At 37.3% G+C, this 25000-nt stretch overlaps 1 protein-coding gene across 3 annotated transcripts in view; it reads right to left on the minus strand.

The window, feature by feature from the left end:
• Positions 1-25000, minus strand: part of LOC137643983 (glutamate receptor 1-like) — a 932732-nt gene that overhangs the window by 2518 nt on the left and 905214 nt on the right. The gene's annotated exons all lie outside the window — the stretch shown is intronic.

Below are 25000 nucleotides of genomic sequence, written 5' to 3' on the forward strand. Positions count from 1 at the left end.
AGCCATTTTGTGCCTATATTGAATGTTATCCATCAAAGGGCCAAGTTTCATAGAAGAGTACAGCAACCTGGTGAGAACGTTGAAACTTAAGCCTGCCTGACACTTGCGCGCATTTTTGCCACGCACTGGCACGCATTGATGCGACAAAGTGGCACGCACTGGTGTTTTTCCCGCACTGTTCACGACCAGTTCACTCCAGTTCGCGCATCGTTCACGCAACGTTCACGCGACGTTCACGCGATGGCACGAATTGGCACGCGTAGTTCACGAGAAGTTCACGACACGTTCACGCGAGTTCACTCATCATTCCGCATCGTTTCCGCATCGTTCACACCAGTTCACGAATTGGCCACTCCATATAAAAACGGGGCTTCTCCAACCCGAGGACATTCTTGGATTGGCTTCGGAAGAGACAACAATGCTTTCTGTCAGAGACACCATTGCATTGAGGAGAAGAAACGTATCTTTTTCGTTTTTATTTTTTGTTGCCCTTTATTTTTATTTCAATAAGAAAGCATTTGATTTACATATAAATAGCAGACATAAAATATGTACAAGTATTAAGAAAGCATTTTATTTTAACATTAAAAGCAGCAAACATGAAAAGTTTTTAGGCTGTTGATTTTAAGGTAATAGAGAAAAAAGTGTGTTGAAATAAGAAATCATTTTATTTTTACATTAAAACAGCAAACAGAAAAAATTTGTTTTGCTCTTCATTTTAAGGTAATAAAGAAGAATAAGTATGTTGATGAAATAAAACATCATTTTATTTTTACATTCAAACAGCAAACTTAAAAATTTCTTGGGTTTATTTTGCAGTTCATTTTTATTTAAAAAAAAAGTTTTGGGTCTTGATTGGTAATAGAGGAAAATAAGTGTGTGCATGAAATAAGACATCATTTTATTTTTACATTCAAACAGCAAATATAAACAATCATTAGGTTTATATTTTTCTTTCCTTTTCATTAATTTTTTTCGTTTCCTTTTTGTTTCTCTTCATTATGAAGTTATAGAAATAGTTTGAAATAAGACATCATTTTATTTTTACGTTCAAACAGCAAATATAAAAATTTATTAGGTTTATTTCTTTTTCTTTTTCATTAATTTTTTCGTTTCCTTTTTGTTTCTCTTCATCATAAAGTTATAAAAATAGTTTGAAATAAGATATAATTTTTTTTTCACATTAAAACAGCAAATATAAAAATTTATTAGGTTTATTTTTCTTTCCTTTTCATTAATTTTTTCGTTTCATTTTTGTTTCTCTTCATTATAAAGTTATAGAAATAGTTTGAAATAAGATATAATTTTTTTCACATTAAAACAGCAAGTATAAAAATTTATTAGGTTTATTTTTCTTTCCTTTTCATTAATTTTTTCATTTCCTTTTTGTTTCTCTTCATTATAAAGTTATAGAAATAGTTTGAAACAAGATATCATTTTTTTTTCACATTAAAACAGCAAATATAAAAATTTATTAGGTTTATTTTTCTTTCCTTTTCATTAATTTTATCGTTTCCTTTTTGTTTCTCTTCATTATAAAGTTCACGCCACTTCCCGCATCGTTCACTCCAGTTCACGCCAGTTCCCGCCAGTTCCCGCACTGTTCACTCCAGTTCAATCCAGTTGGCGCATCGTTCACGACTATTTCACGGCCATTTAGTGCGTGCCAATGCGTGCCACAAACTTTGAAACATTTCAAAGTTCTGGGCGCGCATGGCACGCATTGGTACGCTCTGGCACGCGAGTTCCCGCACTGTTCACGACATTTTCACGGCTCGTTCACGCGAGTTCGTGCATCAATGCGTGCCAGTGCGTGCCACGAATGCGTGCAAGTGTCAGGCAGGCTTTACATACGAGCTCTTTATAACCTTGTTGCTACATGTGGCAATGAAGAGGTTCGCAAGAATGAAATAATTAGAGACCAACTAGTAATTAGCATATCATATAGACAGACTAGTGGAAGGCTTCATTTGAAAGAAGATTTGACATTAAAATTGGCTATTGAATGGTGTCACGCTAGTGAGCTACTTAAAACCCAAATGGCATTACAAACTCCTCCAGCACCATTTCACATGGTTCAATCTAACAGGCACAATCTAAATCCACAACAGCAGCGTGCCCAGTCAAATCAAAGAAATTGGTCTAAGAGTAAATGTCCAAATTGTTCTTTGAAGCATATGTGTAATTACTGCTCAGCTACGAACAAGAAATTTATATGTTGTCAACGGATTGGACATTTTCAGGCTGCTTGTAGGAAGAAGAAAATTCAAGAGTGCACACAAGTTAGTTGAAGAGGAGCAGGAGAATGAAACCTTTTTCTCATGTTCTATGAATTTCCTTAACACGCCAACATGGCACACAAAACTGATAATTACCAATCAACCACTCAATTTTAAGGTGGACACAGGAGATGACATTACTTGTATTCCAGAAACTATTTACCAATAGATAAAACCTACACCTGTACTTGTGAGCCATGAAGCAAAGCTGTTTAGTCCTGCAGGACAGGTTAGCAGATTTCTTGCATAGGACAATTTAAAGCAGTGACCCATCACAGAGGCAACAGATATAAATTTCCGGTTTGTGTAATTAGATCTTCAAGTACCAGTTCAATATTAAGTAGAGGTGGGGCATCTACCATGTGTTTACTGCAGCTTATCGAAGAAGTAAGTCAGGATGTTTTCGGGAAATTTGGGCTAATGAAGTGTGAACCTGTCAGAATCAAATTATGACCAGATTCATCTTCCTGTAATCTTGTTACACCTCATTGAATTTCTGAGCCTCTCCTCAAGCCTGTGAGAGATGAGCTTGATTGCATGAAAGCTTATGGCATAATTAGTCTAATAGCTGAACCAACGAAATGGTGCGCGCCGATAGCCTTTGTCCAAAAGAGGAATGGTAAGGTTTATATCGGTGTTGATTTGAAAAGATGAAGCCAATCTATTTTGCATGAACTAGTTATCATGCCAACTGTCGACGAGATAGGAGCGAAATTGGCCGGTGTTAAAGTTTTTTCTGCACCTGACTGTAGTCAGTCTTTCTAGCAGGTACTTCTTCATGTAGAAGAAAGAAAATATAGATACTTCATCACTCCATTTAGGCGTTTTGTATTCAACAGGTTACCTTATTGTTCAAATTCTAGTACAGAAATTTTCCATCGTAATTTTAAAAAACTGCTTTCTGACATTAAGGGTGCATTTGTGGATGTTGATAATGAATTAGTATATATATATATATATATATATATATATATATATATATATATATATATATATATATATATATATATATATATATATATATATATATATATATATATATATATATATATATATATATATGTGTGTGTGTGTGTGTGTGTGTGTGTGTATGTATATGTATTTGTATAGCAGATGTTGATTACCACGATTGGATCCTGCAGTAAATGCTTGATCATGTTCGTTTATGTGGTTTAAAGCTGAATAAATTAAAATGTCGTTTGCCAGTTGACCATGTTGTATATCAAGGGCAAGTCTTTAGTGCTAAACGTGTGTCTCCTGACTCTGCTAAAGTGGAAGCAATCCACAAACTTCTGCCTCCAAGGAATGTTACTGAAGTCTGAAAAATGGTTGAAATGAAAAACTATCTTGCTTGATACGTCCCTAACCTCTCTCAAGATATGCAACCAAGAAGCTGAGAAACACACATCCAGGAAAGTAAAAAATTTCCTATCATCTAACTCTATCCTTGCTCTCTATGACCTATCAAAATCTATAATTGTGTGTGCTGATGCAAGTACATATGGTTGTCTGCTTCAAGAATTTGGTGGAAAATTACTCCTTTTTGCGTGTCATCCACGGTACTCACAACAGCTGAAAAGAAGTGGGTGCAAAGAGACAAGGAATGTCTTGTCCTAGTGTGGGCTTGCAAAATATTTGGAAACTCTTTGGTAGGTTTGCCTCATTTCAATCTAATTACTGACCATAAGCCCCTCATACCATTCATCAATACAAAGGATCTAGACAGGATGCCAATAATGATTCAATGCATGTTAATGAGACTCCTCAGATTTAATTGTATAGCAGAACATGTACTTGGAAAGCCATTAGTAGTTGCAGATGTATTAGGAAGGGCACATGATGCAAACAATATATAAATTTCTAATATAGAAGTTGACAGTCAAGATTATGTTGAATCAGTTGCAAGGTCCTTGACAATATCAGATAAAAAGTTGAATGAAATGGTCAGTGAGACACAGAAGTGCCCTGAAATGACTCTTGGTATGAGCTATACTCTGAATGGATGAGCAGAGAACCAAAAAACTTGCCAGAATCAATAGAGCCCTTTTCAAAAACCAAATTTGTTTGTCTACTAAAAAGGGAATTGTGACATATCTAAACAGTATTGTAATGTCCAAATCTTTGCATAAAAAGTTTTTAGCTGAAATTGATGTTGGTCATAAGAGTATCACGAAATGCTATCAATTAGTTCGATTATGTGTATAGTTGGCTACCATTAATGCTGATATAAAAAAGGCAATGTGAATCTTATGGCTTTTGTGAAGAGAATGGGTCCTCAAACCAGCATGAACCATTACTGCAAACCACTACCTGAGGGAACGTGGCAGATGATTACAGTGGATATTTGCGATTATAACAAAATTCACTGTTTAGTAATGATGGATTATTACTCACGATATTGTGACGGGCTATATTTTCCTGATACTTAAAGTAGAACTCTTATAAATAAGATAAAGTCTGTGTTTAGTAAGTATCATACCTTATCAACGTAGAACTGATGGAGGAAAACAATTTGTTTGCAATGAATTTGCTGAGTTCCTTGAAAATCATGAATTCATACATACTGTTCGTAGCCCATAATTCAATCAGTGCAATGGTGAAGCAGAAGCAGCCGTAAAAATACCAAAAAGATGCTTGAAACAAAAGGATCCATTTATTACATTAATACTGCATCGTTCAACACCACATTCTACAAAGCAATAACATCAGCTCAGCTAATGTTTGGACGTCATGTACGCAGTTACACCAACAGTAGCCAACAATTTAAAGCTAGGATGGCCTAGTGATGAAGATGTTTGTACAACAGACATTAGATATAAGCAAACAAGGGCATATAATTATAATTGCCGGCATGGCACTCAAAGAGCATTATCAATTTCAACCTGGATAGCCAGCCCGAAGGAAAACAGATGTTGAATCAAGCTAGAAGCCCATGAAAATATATCATCATCATCATCATCATCATCTCCTTCTAAGCCTACTGACACAAAGAACCAAAGTTAGATTTCACCTGTCATCTATATTTTGAGTTTTTAAATCAATACTTCGTCATTCATCATATAATACTTCATGCTTCATAATCCTCAGTCATGTAGGCATGGGTCTTCCAACTCTTCTAGTGTCTTGTGGAGCCCAGTTGAAAGGTTGGTGAACTAATCTCTTGAGGGTGAAGAGCATGCACAAACCATCTCCATCTGCCCTACACGATGGTCTAATCCACATATGGCACTCGAATAATCTCTCTTATGGTTTCATTTCTAATCCTGTCCTGCCATTCAACTCCCAGTATTCTTCTGAGAGCTTTATTTTCAAATCTACAGAATCTGTTGGATATTGTTTCATCGTCATACCACGACTCCTGTCTATACAGTAACACGGATCACAATAAACTGATATATAGCCTGTTTTTATATGTAATTTCAGGAGATTTGATTTCCAAATATTACTTAAGGGAAGAAACTCAAGGGGGGGGGGGGTCATTTTTGCACTATGACATTGAAATTTGCACAGAATATGAATCTATATGTACACAATACTTCAGGCAATTTAAGTCTCCCTAAGTTGAATAGTTTTTTTATTTTTGTTTTTTCTTGTTTTTTGTGGGCTTTTTCTCTTATTTTCAAAATCTATCTCCTCCCTTATTTATGAATCAATTTAAAAAATTTAAAAACCAACATAGTGCTTATAGTATATACAATACAAAAAAGGTGCATATTTCCAAATTTCCTTATGTTTTTTGTTTCATCTCGTAAAAAAAATGTCAAAAAAAATTCAATTTTTTTTCCAATTAATTTTTTTTTTTTTGGGGGGGGGGGGCGATAGGAAAAATCTTGTCGTTTTTCTATTTCTAAAATCATCCAGAATTATAATACTTTTTTAATTTAAAAAAAATGGTCCATAAATAAGGAAGTAGTTAGCAACTTGATAACGAAAAATACTATTTTGAGAAATAACAGTTTAAAGTTTTGATGTACTCACATTTGTTGGTAAAGCTGATCTGGAAAGTGTACAAGGCTCCTGGTCCCCTCTTTTATAAAAAGATATTATCCCCTCTTTTAGACATGGTTATTTTTCTATTGTTGCAAGGGGGGGGGGGGTTTCATAGTATGCCAGTCTACTCATTTTTGCCAGTTTTAGTACCCTAACTGGCTCCTGGCTGATATGCATCTCCTCTGCTTGCATATACTTTCGTTTTCTTTTTCGGTGGAGCAATAGATATGCTCTTTCTTCTTTTTTCTTTTAGTGTTAGAGTTTTTAGACATTGCTTTGTTGCATCTTTCATTACTGGGATTAATGAGCCAGCAATGTATCCTACATTGTGCTCAATTGCTGCAATATGGTAGGCAAAAGTGGCAGTATCTTTTCCATGATATATTTTCAGGTTCTTCACATTTACAATTAGTAATCAAAGTAACATCTAAATTCTGTCTTTCAAAATCAAGTTCAATTTTGCTGCTACAATCACTGCATATGACTCTTTCATTGAAACATCTTAGTGTCTTTTTTGATAAGCAAATTATTTCATCATCATCATTTTGTTCACTTTGTTTCATCATACTCTGTTCTTTTTCACTCATGTATTCTTTCATGAGTTCACCTCGCAGTTCAGCTCTAGCACAAACAGCTGGTGTGGAGCACGTGTCACTAACAACACAAACACTTGTTGCATCATCATTCATATCACTAATATTATCAGAGCAAATTGTATCATCTTCATCATCTGATAGCACCAATGATAAGTCCTCCTCAATATCATCAAATAAGCCCACGGTTTGACTTATATTCGTAGGAATCCTGTAAAACATATTTGTAGGAAAACTAGTTTTTATCATTTCACAAACACGTGGAGACAAGGTCACAGAAGAGACTACCACGTTTTCCTCCTCTTCATGGTTCTTTCTTTTGTTTTCCTCAAGTTTCTGCCTCCTCTTTTCATTTAAATTCTGCATGTTTTTAGCAGACACTAAACGCAAGTTAGACCACTTCCTCTTAGGCATGATTAGTTGCCAAAAACTAGCAAAAAACACTATATAAACAGACGTTAGCTGATCGAGACTGAGAGCACATGTGTGGTCACACCGACTCACTATATTGATCGGGTAAGCACTGCCTTGTAGAATCAAAAGTGAAAGTGTGTGACTGTGTGCTTCCATGTAGAAAGGAAAAAATATCGTACTGTAAAAAGCAAAATACAATCCAATATCAAAGAAACCAATTGCAAAATAACTAGGTTGCTGGATGATAGGGCTGTCAGGTAGATTCTTGGGTTAGCATATTCATGCACAAAACTGCAATTTTTACCTAATAAAATACTCCACATTGCTTTCATCTTTCGTCTGGCAACAGTACACACCTCGAGGCTAAAGGAGAGCGGTAAAAGTAAAATTCGTGATTTTGACCCCAAAATCGAGTTTCTTCCCTTAACCTAGCTCTTGATTGACATAGTTTTTTTTTTTTAATATTTCATTAAACTCTAATTTTAAAGACTCTGTATTAGAGATCATAGTTCCTAAATGTTTAAATGATTCCACCTCAATAATCCTTTCTCCCTTCAAATATATTTCTTCTTCTATTACATATTCCATTCTCATTATCTCTTTCTTTTTTCTTCTATTAATCTTGAGCTAGACCTAAAGGGATATTTCATGCATTCTGGTAAGCAAGCTTTGCAAAGTTATGTGATGCTCTGCTAATAAGGACAGTATCATTAGCATACTCTATGTTAGCTACTTTCTTGTTACCAATTCATTTAATTCTTTCTCCACCATCCCCAACTATTCTATGTATTACAAAGTCCATGAGGAGGATAAACAATATAGGTGACAACACATTGGAGTACCCCGCTGTTCACTGAAAGTTCATTTGATAGGACTCCACTAACATTAATACTTTGCATTTGCTATGCTCATGAACAGATTTAGTCAAATTTACATATTTAAGAGGCACTCCATAATAATGCAAGACTCTCCACAACATTGGCCGGTACACACTATCAAAGGCTTTTTTCATAGCCCACAAATGCCATCAAAAGTGGATTTATATATTATATACATTGCTGTGCGTCTTAAAATGAAAATTTGGTCAGTACAACTTCTACCTTTTCTGAATCCCGCTTGTTCATCTAAGCTTTTCATCAGTCTTTTTCTCTTGTCTCTTAAGAATGAGCATACTACGCCTTTTCATTACAACTGACGTAAGAGTGATGCCTGTGTAATCATTGCAATTCGTCAGATCTCATTTGTGTTGCTATTTTCACCAATACTCCTATCTCCCATTCATCAGGTGTTGCCTCTTCGTACCACACTCTACATAATAGTCATGTAAGTATTCTGGGACCTACTTCTTTTTCGGCCAATATTATCTCATCCATTATTCCATCATATCCAGGGGTTTCCATCTCAAAATTTCTTCTTTGACCCAGTAGAGATTTCATTAATAATTCTGTGAGCAATTCTTATACCTTATCCACTCCCTTAATTCATTGCTTTGTCAGCTTCCTCTACTTTCCTATCTAAATATTCTCTCAAGTCATTCCTGGCTTTTCTTTTGACTTCAATAACAATACTGGAATACTTAGCATGCTCTACCCTTCAATATTTTCATTACTTCCTCGAAAGCCTTCAACGATAAATTTCTGTCTTTGTCTCCTTTTTATATACTCAGTATCATTTGATATCCATAGTTTTCTCCTTGTAACTGCATGTTCCAGAGCTTCACTACCAACTGACTGATATATGTTCTCAATATCACACTATTCTTCACTAATTATCAGCTCTTCCTTTCTCAAAGTCTCTAAGACTGCAAATCGATTCCTACATTCAATTTGAAAGGTTTCTCTGTGCTCATCCCCTAGAAGTTCAGTTGTATCGAACCTACTGTGTATTTCACGGACCATGACACCCTCTTTTTTTAATATAACTAATGAACTAGGCTTCTGATTAATGTGAAACTGAAACCACCAGAGTTTGAGACACCGACCTAATTAAGAAAAATGGATTCAAGCATCTACTCCGCAGTATTGTCTTACTTTATATAGAGAAATGTCATCTAAATTCTGTGGTTATGGCGAGAACGGAAATTAAGACCTGCCAACTAGGCGTAGAATGACGTATGTCAACCATGACGTGAGCCCTGACGTTTACACCTGCCACGCCCCCCTTTCTGTATGGTTATTAAAAGATATATAAGTTGTAGTGAATTATACTGCTCTTTGATGGAATCTAAAGATACTGATTAGTTATTATATTTAAATAAAGTAATTTTTAGACTCTCTTGTGTTTATTATTTAATTAATAGTTAATTTTACGAAAAAAAGACAAAAAAATTAAAATCTCGGAAGGCAGTCAGAGAGGTGATCGCGCTAGGGAAGGTACACGCCTGTTACATATGGTCATTGACAAGGCTCCTGCTGACACTTTGCTCACTGACTACTATTGACATTTTATATCATGTCTAGAATGCTTCACCATTGTCCACAAGGTTGTCGTAATGCTTTTGTGTTGCGACTCTTAACATACTTCAAGAGGGAACAACACAACAATAAACTGAAAATTGGATTGAATAGGTTGGTATCATGTTGTCATGTTTAATGCTGTACCATCACGGACATTTATAGTTGAATATGATGCATTATCAGATTCTCTCTCTCTCTCTCTCTCTCTCTCTCGCTCTCTCTCTCTCTCTCTCTCTCTCTCTCTCACACATACACTGTATATATATATATATATATATATATATATATATATATATATATATATATATATATATATATATATATATATATATATATATATATATATATATATATATAAAATGAGAGGTTGCTCAATAGATAATTACACGAAAACAAATATTTTTTACCCAAACAGACCGTATGACCGAGTTGCTCATGTCATGGACATGACAAGGAATGCCGTTCGTCAATTGGTCAAGCACACCACACATTCACGGCCAATTACAGAACAACTATCTCCACCATCATCACCCTCATTGCCAGTACTATCAAGAGCTCCATCGCCATCACCATTAGCACTGCCCTCATCAGATCCAGTACAGTCTAATTTCATACAGCCAGCTGAAGATATGTTCGACTCTTTTACCATCGGTGCAATTCGCCGATATGTTCACAACAGGTTCTTGTCAAAGGATACCTTTACAATTACTACTCTAACAAGAGAGCTCAAGAAGGAAGGTATTTTACCTGAAGGCACATCGGAAACTTCGCTTTGGAGAGTACTTCACAAGATTGGATTTCGATATAAAACGACACAACGAAAAATGTATGCTAGAAAAGAGTCCTTACACATAGTATGTAAAAGGATCCAGGCTCTCAGAGCTCTCAAACAGTATCGTGAGGAAGGAAGACAGGTGGTCTATTTAAACGAAACATGGTTTACGACAAGGATGAGCCACAATAAAGAATGGGTAGATACAAATCAACCATCCACAACTAACACACATAGCCGACAGGTTCCGCCAGGAGATGGTGAACGCGTTGTTGTGGTAGCAGCTGGTACCAACAAGGGCTTTATTGAGGATTCATTTCTTTGCTATACAGCTAAGAATAGTAGTGGAGACTATCATGGTGAAATGAATGCTGAACTCTTCCAGCGATGGCTGACAACCAAATTACTACCATCATTAGAGGAGCCATCAGTTCTGGTCATCGACAACGCTCCTTACCACAGTCGCCCTACAGAGGAGAGCCACTGTCCAACTACTGGCACCAAAAAAGACGATCTAATAAAATGGTTGCAGCAGCGCAATATCACATACCCACCATATGCTTTGCGACCTGAACTACTCAAAATATGCAAGGAAAATCGACCACCCCCCAGATTCACAGTGGACAATACCATTCGCCTGTGGGGTCATGAAATAGTGCGGCTACCACCAGCACACCCGGAGCTAAATGCTATTGAGCAAGTATGGGGTGTCATGAAGAAGTACGTTCGATCATCCCTTCACCATTTTACACGAACGGACCTCAATGCAAGATTGAATGAAGCAAAGTTGTGTGTGACAGAGGACGTGTGGGCAAATGCTGTTCGGCACTCTGAATACTTTGAGAGAGAGTACTGGTCATTTGATAATATCCATGACAGTGTGGATCCCATCATCATAAGTCTCGCCAGTGACGACGAAGAGGAAGACTTTATTTCAGACAGTTTTGATGGGTAATAAAAAGTGAATGTGAATAATATATATATATATATATATATATATATATATATATATATATATATATATATATATATATATTTATATTTATATATATAATATATATATATAAATTATAAATATATATATATATATATATATATATATATATATTTACTTTATATATATATATATATATATATATATATATATATATATATATATATATATATATATATGTATATGTATATAAATATATATATTCTATTTCAGTCTTGTAACTTTATTCATTATAATGTTAGCTGTTATATTACTAATTATGTACAATACATTTATTGTTAATAAAGTATTACTATTCTTCCACCTCCATCCAATCGTCAGCCATATTAAATATTTATAATGACCATGTTATGTGCGCATCCTCAAGAATCATTCCATAACTTCAACACAATAATGACTGCATTCCTGTATTGAAAAATAAAAACACCTTATCTCTATCAAAGATATAATTATACATAATTTCTTGTACTGATATAATGAGGGGGCGTGGCAGGTGTAAACGTCACGTGCCTCACGTCATAGTTAACATACGTCATTCTGCTCCTAGTTGCCAGGTCTTAATTTCCGTTCTCGCCATAACCACAGAATTTAGATGACATTTCTCTATATAAAGTAAGACAATAATGCGGAGTAGATGCTTGAATCCATTTTTCTTAATTAGGTCGGTGTCTCAAACTCTGGTGGTTTCAGTTTCACATTAATCAGAAGCCTAGTTCATTAGTTATATTAAAAAAAGAGGGTGTCATGGTCCGTGAAATACACAGTAGGTATTATATCTACATTTCTGTTGGGTGCTTTTGGTTTTAATTTTAGTGTGGCAATGAGGAGCTGTTGGGCACTTCATATATCTGCCACTGTGTAATTTCTTACATTTCTCAGAGTCCTCCTCTCTTTATTAATGACTATGTGATCTATTTGATTTTTGTAATTGCCTCATGTAGAAGTCCATTTATATATGTGGATGCCCTTGTGCTTGGAAAGAGTACATCGCTAATCATGACTCTTTGTTGAACTAAAATTATAAATTGTGCCCGATTTTCATTTGCAGATTAGCCAAGACCCTCAAGACCCATCACATATCTATACCTTGATTATTCCTTCCAACATTAGCATTGAAGTAAAAAATCATAAATCTAATAAACTATGCAGTTCTTGATATTATTTATTTGTCCTTACTTCAGGGGAATCATTTGTTGGTGCATAGCAAACTATAATACTCATATTACACTGCTTTGATTTAAGCTTTCTGTTAGTTCCTTTTCTGCTCTTGGTGTTATCATCATTCCTACCCCTTCTGTATTAACTCCACCTGTTCTTTCTTAGTATATATATATATATATATATATATATATATATATATATATATATATATATATATATATATATATATACATATATATATATATATATATATATATATATATATATATATATAGATAGATATATATATATATATATATATATATATATATATATATATATAAATAGATAGATAGATAGATAGATAGATAGATACACACACATTGCCTTTGTCTAAGACATCTTAATCAATCCCCTTAAAACGTGTTTCACTTAGGGCCAAGATATCCTAACTAAATTTCATAAATTCATTCTCCACTTGCTGTAACTTCCCAATCTGTTTCATAGTTCTACCACTCCAATTGCCAATTTCCAATTTTCTTTCAGTATTTATAAACTGGTGTAAAGGTTTTAAGCTACCCCCAGATTACCGGTACAGAAATCATTTGATTGTTGTCAGGAAGTTTGTATGATTTACCTCAATTATGGAATTTACTAATCCCCCCCCCCTTTGTTTGCAAGTTACCCCTCATCAGTAAAGAAAACAATTTATATGACAGTGCATATATGCATCATGCCTTTATTGCTGACTCTACAGTAGTAGAATAAAAGAGTTTATTTTCGTATTTAAGACAAAATATTGTGTAGGCATATTATTGGATTATATGACAAGTTAGAAGCCACAGACTGTCATTCAAGGTTTTGTAATAACAGCAAGGTAAAGAATTATTGTAGGGCGCGTGTGATAGTCGAGAATTGTTTTTTTATCATCTAAAATAGATTCAATTCATGTGCGTCAGGTGCATAAGCCTCACACGGCAATATGCGTAGAGAAATTGACACAAAAATTCACTACGGGATGTGTACTTCGTCGCTAGATTGAAATGTACCTAAAGGCAAAAATACACATGCTATATTTCCGACATTGGGTTTCGAAAATAAAGAGAAAAGGAAGCCATTTGATGGTTACAATGAATACAATTACCTTGAATGTTAAACTTTAATTACATAAAAGCTCAACTTCTAATTATCATACTTTTGTAACATTATTCAGACGTACTATAAAGAATAAAGAAACATGACACAAAATTTCTACTTTTCCGATATAGTTTCTCATGTAAGCGATGGACATTCATTAATTGACTTTTGTCGGAAAGTATCCCTTGCGGACATGCACTGGCAGGGACTACCTGCGACGAAAATAGCTTGCTGATTGAACTCCACACCCAGATGTAGAGAGAGAGAGAGAGAGAGAGAGAGAGAGAGAGAGAGAGAGAGAGAGAGAGAGATTACAAACACTATAACAGAGATGCCACAAAGATTATAGCCAATCAATGGAAACACAAAAAGCATCATAAACATTTTGTCATCCACAGTGGAAGGTCATCCATCCACATACAGAGCAACAGTAGGCTGGCTACTTACTAGTCAAGCACTAGAGATTGTTTATAATGTTTCGAAATATTTTGCTTTAGAAAAATAGGAAGGGGGCTCTGTTGCCGATGTTTCTAAAGCAATTTTTTCGCATAGCAGAAACAACTAATTAAAGCAAAACTACTATCACAGTCAAATGAACAGTAACGTAATTTTGAACAATGGTGCCGTAAGCAGTTGCTACTGAATATATACCCATCTTCATGATTTAACGGTAACTCATCTTATCATAGAGCAAAATTAGATAAATCTGCAACAGCATCAAACAACAAGGCACAAATAAACCAATAGCGCATCAAAAAAGCGTATCACCAAGAGACAATATGATAAAAGGCCAATTTTTGGAAATGGTCAAGGAATACTCCCAGAATATTGATGACACTTACGTGATTACTAAAATTGCAGTTGAAAATAGTCACAAGGTTATTGCCAACATACTTGGGCACAAGTGAAGACCTATGTAGCAAAATCTAATAAGGAATCTTCTAAAAAACGGTTACGTTGTCAACAATATTATTATTATTATTATTATTATTATTATTATTATTATTATTATTATTATTATTATTATTATTATTATTGTTTGCTAAGCTACAACTCTGGTTGAAAAAGCAGGATGCTATAAGCCCAAGGACTCCAACATGGAAAATAGCCCAGTGAGGAAAGGAAATAAGTATAAAATAATAAATGAAGGATATAAAGATAAAATACAAAAATAACAAGAATGCAAATGGGTATTGTATCATTAGAGCAATGTTAAAAACAGACTTATAACAAGAAAATATAGCGAGCATGTTGATCTGCCTTCAAAAAATTATAAAATAACTATTATAAGAGACAAAAAAAAAAAAAATTCGGTTGTGGCATTCAGAGAAAATATTCTTTTTATAATAGGTGGTCGATTCCAGGAGATTACTACAAGAATTTAGTGAGGGGAGAAGGTATACTACGAAGTCAAAAATATGGCACAGTTTGTTTTTTCATTTAGATACAGATTGGCCTTCGCAAATTTAATAGAGTATAGTCTTTTAAGATTGGCTTTTTCGTTTTCCGAAGCCTCTTGTGGGCACTTGGCGTTCACTACGTAGTCAATGATATCAAGGTTGTCCGATTTCCGTTCAGCAGCTATACTGACGACGTTTCAGACAAGGGATGCTCTGATCGGGTTAACCTGGGTTTATATACATACCAACACACCAAAAATTAATGCCTTACTGTACCACGATAACAAAACAAAGGGCGTTTGATTTGAGGAACGAGGACGAGAAATTGTCATTGTAACTATCGTCCTCTTTGTGGTTATACTGATGAATTAAGGAACGCTTGACTTGTGTGCTTTAGTATTATACCAATGTCTATCTATAGACCTTTCGTTATAAAACATACAAATTTTCACACGAAATGTGTTTTGATTTTTTTTTTTTTTTAAATAACACGTAAATGATAACCGTATCGAGCGTGCATTTATCACTGTACTAGTACAATAATCGCGAAGAAGAACAAAATAGATCATCAGACTCAGCCGCCACTCGTGCTGACTTCAACACTCAATGCTCTGCAACTCCTCGCAACAACTCTCGCTCTCGGTGCTGCTCTAAGTAAAATCCTCATTGCGTTCACCGTAGAGCTTCACCTCCATGTCTGTGTTCCACCTTGGAGAATGGGCATGGTCTCTTTACGCTACCAGCGATCGTCATTGCAATGAACCCTACCAACACCTCACTTGTGACTGTGACTGCTGAGATGCATACCAGCGGCGGAGAATCCAACTCTTTACATTGGCAGCCCTCCGCACCACCGATGTTGAGGACAAGACCATACCAACACACCACATCCGTTGCAGCTGCATAGGGTGCAAGATCGCATCCAATAAGATCCTGGAGCACTTCTGATCTAAGCCAGCTACTTGGGAGGAGGCTGCTCCCCCTTCCAAACGTAAGAAGAGTCCAGATCACCCTTCTCCAGCTCCTGTAGAGCCCCCACCATCGCCCTTGGTGACACCAAGGATTGAGAGCTTGGCCTCGTCCTTGTCTGTCCCTTCTTCACCTTTGCAGACAGCACCTGTTGCAGCCCTCACTCCTACTCCAGCATCTTTGCCCTCCACTGCCATGGAGGTAGCTGAACCTCAAGGGGCACACCCAATGGACTGCAACTTTGTGACCTGTCTTGAGAGCCTTCTGCAGGAGGCCACCACCATCGCTGCCAGCCTTCCAGCTTCTCAGCCTAAGCTCAGGAGACCACTCCCGAAGTTCAGGCTCTCCAACGTCGACAGCTCTACGTCCTACGCCACAGTTGCTGCCATGGCTAATAAGCCAGACATGCAGCTCTCAGCTAGATCCAACCGAAGGGGTGATTTAATCATCATCCCTAAGGACTTGGAAACTGCAAGATCTCTGCAACAAGAACCTGATTTGACCCTGCTAGACTCTGCCTTGGTTCGGAGGAAGGCAGTCATCACCAGATATCCCATATCCATGCCTATCTCCATTGCAACTTCCTGCAGTAACATCAACAAGGCGGAACGCTGCAAGAACAGAGATGTCCCTGTCAGGAGGCTTATAGCCACCTTCATAGGTCCAGTGCCTTCATTGCTGGATCTTGGAGTCTGGGGGACATTCCCAGTTGAAGACTACACCCCAGAGCCTCTTCGATGCTACCGTTGCCAGCGTTATGGCCATCACCAAGAGGAATGTCAAGGCCCTGTCATCTGTGGTGTCTGCAGCCAGCGCAACAACACTGAAATCTGTCTCCAGGCCCACAAGGACGGGAGAGAGACACGCCCCAAGTGCCCTAATTGCTCCAGACCTCATCATGCCTGGAACAAGTGCTGCCCGGAGAGATTTAGGAGGATAGCTACTATGAAGGGCACTAACCCTCCTAAACAACCTAAACTAGCTTCGATGTCACAGCCAAATGACCAGCGACCTCCTCGCCAGAGAAGACAACACCAGCCAGCCACTGTTCATGTGCTTGCACCTGCAACTCAACTGCAAGCAGTACCTGCTCCTCATCCTGTAATTCCACCTCCTTAACCTACATCCTCAATTCCACCCCAAACCTTGGCTCAACAAAATAAGTCCCCCACCTTACAAGACCTCATACCCATCTTCTTCAAGATCCTCGCCAGAGTCCTTTCCTTATCCTCGACCCCCACCTTCCTGCAGCTCCTGCAACAATTCAACACTCCAGCTCCAGAGCAGGGATAAGCCTCTTTGCTTAAACCTACTCCTATTCTCTCCGACTGCAGATAAAAACTTCTCTCCTCTCCCAGTCTCTCCTACTTACTGGGACTTGCTACTATCAATACTTTTTCTCTAACTAAAACTTTTCATTCCGTGGACCTAAAAAGGAGTCTCCTTTTTCGGGTTACTTCCCTCCCTTTCATGTCCTTGTCAAGTCCCTCCTTTAATCACTCATCCTTTATCCTTTTTCCTGTTACAGTACCGTTTCAAATCTAACCTTCCCTTTTAAAATACCAAGTTTTGGCTCCTTTTAGAGTTCTCCTATATCCAGATTGAGATCCTCTAACGGGTTGTCCAGCGACAAGAGCCCGTGTCATGCTACAGGCATGGCAATCTTGACTAGACCAGACCTACCAATAGATGAAACCGTACATCAGGGATCGGCAACCTTTTGCACACGTTTGGAACGAGGAGTGCTTGTTTATGGCACGGCATTTGATTCCAAGGAGCAAAGCAGAAATCCTAAAAAAAATAATGAGAGAGAGAGAGAGAGAGAGAGAGAGAGAGAGAGAGAGAGAGAGAGAGAGAGAATGTGTATTGTGCATCATTACTTTTATCTTAATGGTTTACATTATATACTTAATGATTTAAATTATAATGCCTTTCTATCTATCTATCTATCTATCTATATATCTATCTATCTATCTATCTATCTATCTATATATCTATCTATCTATCTACCTATCTAAATATTTATGTTTGCTCTCCTATGATATATGCCGGTCAGAAAAAATACGATTTTGCAAGCCTTAATCCAGGATCAAGTAATTTCCCCGATCAGGTCAGATTGGCAACCTAAGTATGGTCCCTTTTATAATTCCTTGAGATCTTGATGAAGCTATTTGAGTATGGTCCCTTTTATAATTCCTTGGGATCTTGATTAAGCTATCTGAGTATGGTCCCCTTTATAATTCCTTGAGATCTTGATAAAGCTATCTGAGTATGGTCCCTTTTATAATTCCTTGAGATCTTGACTATGCTATCTGTGTATGGTCCCTTTTATAATTCCTTGGGATCTTGATTAAGCTATCTGGGTATGATCCCTTTTATAATTCCTTGAGATCTTGATTATGCTATGTGAGTATGGTCCCTTTTGTAATTCCTTTTGATCTTAATAAAGCTATCTGAGTATGGTCCCTTTTATAATTCCTTGGGATCTTGACCCTCTTAATGAGAGAATGCCTTGATGAAGTCATTGAGCTTCAGCACGGCATTTCATTCCCGTGCTGAAACTTGGTGACGGGCAAGAGGGCTCTCGAACTTGGGGAAATTGCTCCCCCAGTTCGAATCTAAATTTCTCTCTTTCACCTTATTCTTTTTCTCAATATTACTTAGACCTTATTCTAATTTCCTAAACTTTCTTTAGTCCTGCTTTCCAAACTCTATGAGAAAAATTTCCCTCTATATGTGTGTATAAATTATGTACACATATATTTGTTATTATTTTTTTTTTTCTCCTATGGCTTGGATGTTTTTACATCCATTGTAGCCCCGGCGGGGATGTTCATTATTGTTGCCTGCTTTGATGAGTGGGAGGAGGTATCACGGTTGGGAGGTGTTTGCATTCAAAGCTATATGTGAGAGTATTGGATGATTTCAGCCATCCCGAAGATGGTTTGGACCTTTTTGGCGGAACTATTCTCAAGTGTTGGGTCTTCGGAATCCAGGGGGATCCAATGCTTGGGGTAGGACTCTCGGCTTTTGGCCGGAAGCCCGTCATTATAGATATGGGGAGGATGATTCCATAATTTCTTGGTCTCAGTCCTAACAGGCGGGTTCAGCTTACACCTGTGCCTCTATATCTGTTTTGATGCTATCCTTCGGGTAGGGTATGGAGTGGACCATCTGGGAAGTATACTCTCATTGTGCCGATAGTGGAGAGTGCAAATTTCCTTTCCGACGTGTGATGGCCTAACATTCTCGAGCAGGTACATCAAACTTACCCCTTTCTCTCTCTTTCGTCTAATGGATTCTTTAAGGAACGAACCCCCATCCCCTGGATACGCTGACTCTCCCCCGGCACTGTTGACGACCTCTGCTAATGTGATAAGGGAAAGCTCTGTTGATGACCTCGGAACGGGAAAGGACCATTCTACTGATATTTCTAAATCAAGTAATTTGGGTAACACGAGGAAACTTCGAATCCTCCATGTTACACAAATTTCAATAGAGACAAATTATGATGATCTGTGTAAAGCATTTGAATGCTATGGATGCATAAAAGAAATAAGGATGAAACTTGAAGCTGAAACTTGGGATTCATGGATATCTTATAGTAGTTATGACGAATCATTTAGTGCAATAAGTAACTTGAATAATATTAAAATTAATAACTTGAATGTCGCGGCTGCTCTCTGCGATAAGGTACCAAAAGATTTGGATGTGTACAGGCCTGCCGATTGGTTGGAAAAAGACGCAGATTTGGTTATGCCCTCCCAGAGAAATCCAAAACCACCAATGTGGCTTATAGTTGAATCAAAGGGGGTTACATGGAATTATTTTAAAATATGCAAATTGATTCAGAAAAAAGTAGGAACTATAGCACCAGGCGATATATCTCGTTTCGGAAAAAATAGTTTCCTTATCCATGCCAAATCCAGTACACAGTCGGTAATATTGTCCAATATGAAAATAAGTAATGATGACATTAAGTTAGATGTCAAACCCCACCTAAATTTTAGCTACGGAAGGGGCGTAGTTTTTAACAGAGATCTATATGATTTTACAGAGGAGGAGATACTGGCCATGTGTCCATTAAATGTATGGAAAGTTCATAAAGTCCCAGGTACATCAATGATAATCCTTACGTTCCAGGATGCTGATGTACCTTTTCCTATTATTATCGAGAACGAAAGGATTAAAGCAAGACCCTTCAAGCAGAAGCCATTGCAATGCTTTAATTGTTTTAAATTTGGGCACCCGTCCAAAGTTTGCAAAAATGAGAAGATGTGTGGTATTTGCTCCAAATCTTACCATGGAGAGTGTGCACTTGGAGCCAGGTGTTTAAATTGCAGCTCAAATCACAAATCCACAGACAAGAGCTGCGAGCTATATAAGTTGGAGGAAGCTGCCCTCAACAAATCAAACTTAGAACATATAAGTGTGACCCATGCCAAAAGACTATTAAATAAATCAAATACATATGCTAAGGCATTAAAATCAAACCAACCTAGCGCTGCCAATAGCTCAAAAAAAAGTATACTATCTGACAAAATGTCAAATAACGAGGTAACCATATTACCTCCTGAGGCTTTACCACGGTGTATTAACACTAGGTCATTGCCCATTGCTGTACAGCCTTCAGCCGCCATTACAAAAAATAATACAAACCTCTCTCAGGCCATGTCCTTGCCTGATCTGATGGAGGTTCCACTTAAGACTAACTTACCTGATGCACCTGTTGTGGGAAAGGTGCAAAAACCTCGAATCCCACCATCTATTAATCGTAAAAGAGAGAGACCTCCATATCTCTCTCCACCCTCCATTAGAAACGTTAAGATTATGACATCAAATAGATTTGATGTTTTGTCTGTTGATGTTTCTAATGAACCAGAAGATGAACTGAATAAATCAGAAATTCAAGTTGAGGTCCACCATCCATCTAAACAAATAGATAAAAAGAATACAAAGAAAAACACAAATGTAAAACCCAACATAACAAGACCACCTCTGAAGAAACCTACTGGTAATAATGTTAAATTAAAAACTGCTAATGGGAAGGCCTCATCCAAGATGTCTTCCAGAAACAATCCATAGTTTTCTCCTCCATTTTGCAATGGAACTGTCAGGGTTTGAGGGCGAAATATGAAGAACTTAAGCTCCTAATTCATGAGCATTCCCCCATAATTGTATGTCTACAGGAAAGTATGCTTGATTCTAACACTCCTAGTCCTCGAGAGTATGTTAGCTATAGAACACCATATAATCAACAAGCAGGGAGCCATGGCGGAAGTCTCATGTACATTCGTCGAGATGTTCCCCAAATACCTATATCTATACGTACAACCTTGCAGGCAGTTGTTGTACAAATTGATATAGGGAGAAAATATACAATATGCTCTCTGTACTTACCTCCAAATGATATTTTATATGATGATTTAGCAGAGGTCATTCAACAACTCCCTCAACCTTTTCTCTTACTGGGAGATATGAATGGTAGACATCCTTTATGGGGTGATGTTTTGGCCAACACAAGGGGCAATATTATCTCATCAATTGTGGAGAATGAGGATGTGGGACTCCTTAATACAGGAGAGTCCACACACTTCCATGTTCAGACAGGTACTTTGTCATGCATTGACCTTTCAATTGCAAGCTCTAACTGCCTTCTTGATTTTGATTGGAGGACATTAGATGATTGGCATACTAGTGATCATGCACCAATCATTATAAACACCAACAAGGGTACGCCTTTGCAAAGATCACCACGTTGGAATCTATACAAGGCAGACTGGGTTAAATTTTCTGAGCTAAGTGAAATCGAAGGGAGAGCAGAACTGTTTGAAAGTGTTGATGATGCCATAGACCTACTGAATGGAACTCTTCATACAGCAGGAGTCAATTCAATTCCCAAAACAACAGGGTTATTCAAACGACGACCAGTCCCATGGTGGTCTTCAGAACTAACTGCACTCCTCAGAGCCACAAGAAGATCTCTAACACGATTGCGTAGACGCAGAACTGATGAGAATTTAATTATGTACAAGAAATGTAGAGCACAGTTCCGTCGTGCCATGAAAGAAGCAAGGCGCCAGTCATGGATGTCTTTTGTTTCCTCCATTAACAGTAGAACACCACCATCTTCTGTGTGGAGGAAAGTAAAAAAGATAGCTGGCAAATTCTCCCCAGCCCACCACCAGTGTTGAAGGTGAATGGCCAGTATGTAACTGAAGTAAATGAAGTTAGCAATGCCCTGGCTAATCATTTTTCAAATGTATCCAGCAAGTGTGAAGGAGCCCCTGGTCACCAGTATAGGAGCACTGAAGAAAAGAAAATTTTAAATTTTGCAACAAGAAGGGAAGAATCGTATAATTCTCCTTTCACTGAAAGAGAATTTGATTCCGCACTTGCTCATTGCAATGATACAGCCCCTGGACCCGATGGAATTCCATATGCAATGATTAAACATATACATTTTAATACAAAGCTATTTATTTTGAGCATTATTAATAGAATATGGCATGATCATAGTTACCCAAGTGTTTGGGAACTAGCCATTATTTTAGCCTTTTTAAAACCCAGTAAAGACAAGTTTTTACCAGCAAACTATCGTCCTATTGCATTGACATCTTGTTTATGTAAAATCATGGAGAAGATGGTCAATGCAAGGCTGATATGGTACCTTGAAAAGAAAGGTATTTTATCACCGATTCAATGTGGATTCCGAAAAATGCACTCAACGACTGATGTGTTGATACGACTTGAGTCTTCTATTTGTGAAGCCTTTGCTTCCAAACAGCACCATGTGACAGTATTTTTTGACCTTGAAAAGGCATATGATACCACATGGAGATATGGTATTCTTAAAACCATTCATGAATTGGGATTGAGAGGAGAGCTGCCACTATTTATTCAGGCATTTCTTTCACGTAGAGTTTTTCAAGTGAGAGTTGGGGAAACTCTATCAGAGAGTAAGTGCCAGGAAGAAGGAGTTCCTCAGGGTAGTGTGCTGAGTGTAACCCTTTTTGCACTAGCAATTAATGGAATATCCTCAGCCATTCCCCAGGATGTTCTCTCAACATTATTTGTGGATGATCTCTCAATATCATTTGCTGGCACTAGAATGACAATGGTTGAGAGAAAAATCCAACTCTCTATTGATAAAATTATCCAGTGGGCTGACATGAATGGATTTAAGTTCTCGACAAGTAAAACTACCATTGTCCATTTTTGTCGTATCAGGGGAGTACATCCAGACCCGGATATATACATTAAAGGTCAACGGATACCATGTGCAAGAGAAGCTAAATTTTTAGGTTTGATATTTGATTGTAGGCTTACATGGGTTTCTCACTTAAAAGCATTAAAAGCTAAATGTGTTAAAGCTCGGAATATCTTAAAAGTATTGTCCCATACATCGTGGGGGCAGACCGCAATACTATTTTAAAATTATACAAGGCCTTGATTTTTTCCAAAATTAGTTATGGTTGTGAGGTATATTCTTCAGCCACCCCAAGCCGGTTAAAAATATTAGACTCGATACATCATGCAGGTATTAGATTGTCTACTGGAGCTTTTGAAACCTCGCCTATCCCAAGTCTCCTTGTTGATGCTGGAGAGTTACCTCTAGACCTTTACCGAATGTCTTCCATTCTTCGGTATTGGTTTAGATTGCAAAGACTCCCTAACTCTCTAGCCTTTCAGACTGCAAGCCTTGTAAGACACGCATCATACTTTGAGTTGCACCCAAAATCTCCTCAACCTTATGGCTTTCGGGTGAAACAATTATTAAATAGTCTGGATATAAGTAGAAATAAGGTACTTCCATTCAAGGTATCATCAACGCCTCCATGGAAGTTACCAGAGATATCTTTTTGTAAATATTTTATTGGAGATAAGAGGAATATGTCAGACCTAGAAGCCAGGTCTCTTTTTAATGAACATGTTAAAGAACATAGAGGATCAACTTTTATCTATACTGATGTTTCCAAATCTGATGCTGGCGTTGGATTTGGAGTACATAGTAATGGTTTTAATTGTAGAGGTGCACTTCCTCTGACCGCTTCCATATTTACTGCCGAACTGTATGGCATATCAACCGCTATTGAGAAAATAGCGTTGGAGAAGGAGGGTAATTATACAATTTTTAGTGATGCAAGGAGTGTCCTTCAAGCTATGGAAGTTTTTAATTCTAATAACCCTCTAGTTTTAAAGATTTTAGAATGGCTTTTCATTATTGGACGGAGAGGTAATTTTTGTTGGGTTCCAGCACATGTAGGTGTGTCCGGGAATGAGAAGGCAGATTCACTGGCTAAGGAGGCTGCATCCGAGTTGCTGCCAAGAAGGTATCCATTCCCTGTAATGATTTCTTACCTGACATCAAGAAATTGGTTTGCAATAAATGGCAACAGCAATGGGATAGTCAAGATGGCAATAAAATGCGAGAGATAGCAAATGACATATCTCCTTGGAGGTATAATATGATGCCCCGAAAATGGGAGACGTCTCTTTGTCGTGTCCGTATAGGTCACACTCGGTTGACACACGAGTTTCTGCTGAAAGGCCAACACCAACCGTATTGTGACGACTGTTTAGTACCTCTAACAGTAAGGCATTTGTTGACCGAATGCCCCAATTATAACAACTTTAGGAATAGATATTTGTTTGAGGCTCGAGGTGAGGGTGGCAGGTTCATCCTTGCCAAGATTCTTGGAAATGATGTGTCCTACCATGCAAGTGGCATTTTTAGATTTATTTCAGAAGCAGGTCTTCTGAAAAATATTTAACTTTTATGACATTCAACTTTTATGATTTTAATTGAATACTCTTTTATTTTTTATTTTATTTTTTATTTTATTTTTGTATACA

The sequence above is a fragment of the Palaemon carinicauda genome, chromosome 7 (assembly GCF_036898095.1).
Source record: "Palaemon carinicauda isolate YSFRI2023 chromosome 7, ASM3689809v2, whole genome shotgun sequence".
Classification (NCBI taxonomy): Eukaryota; Metazoa; Arthropoda; class Malacostraca; order Decapoda; family Palaemonidae; genus Palaemon; species Palaemon carinicauda.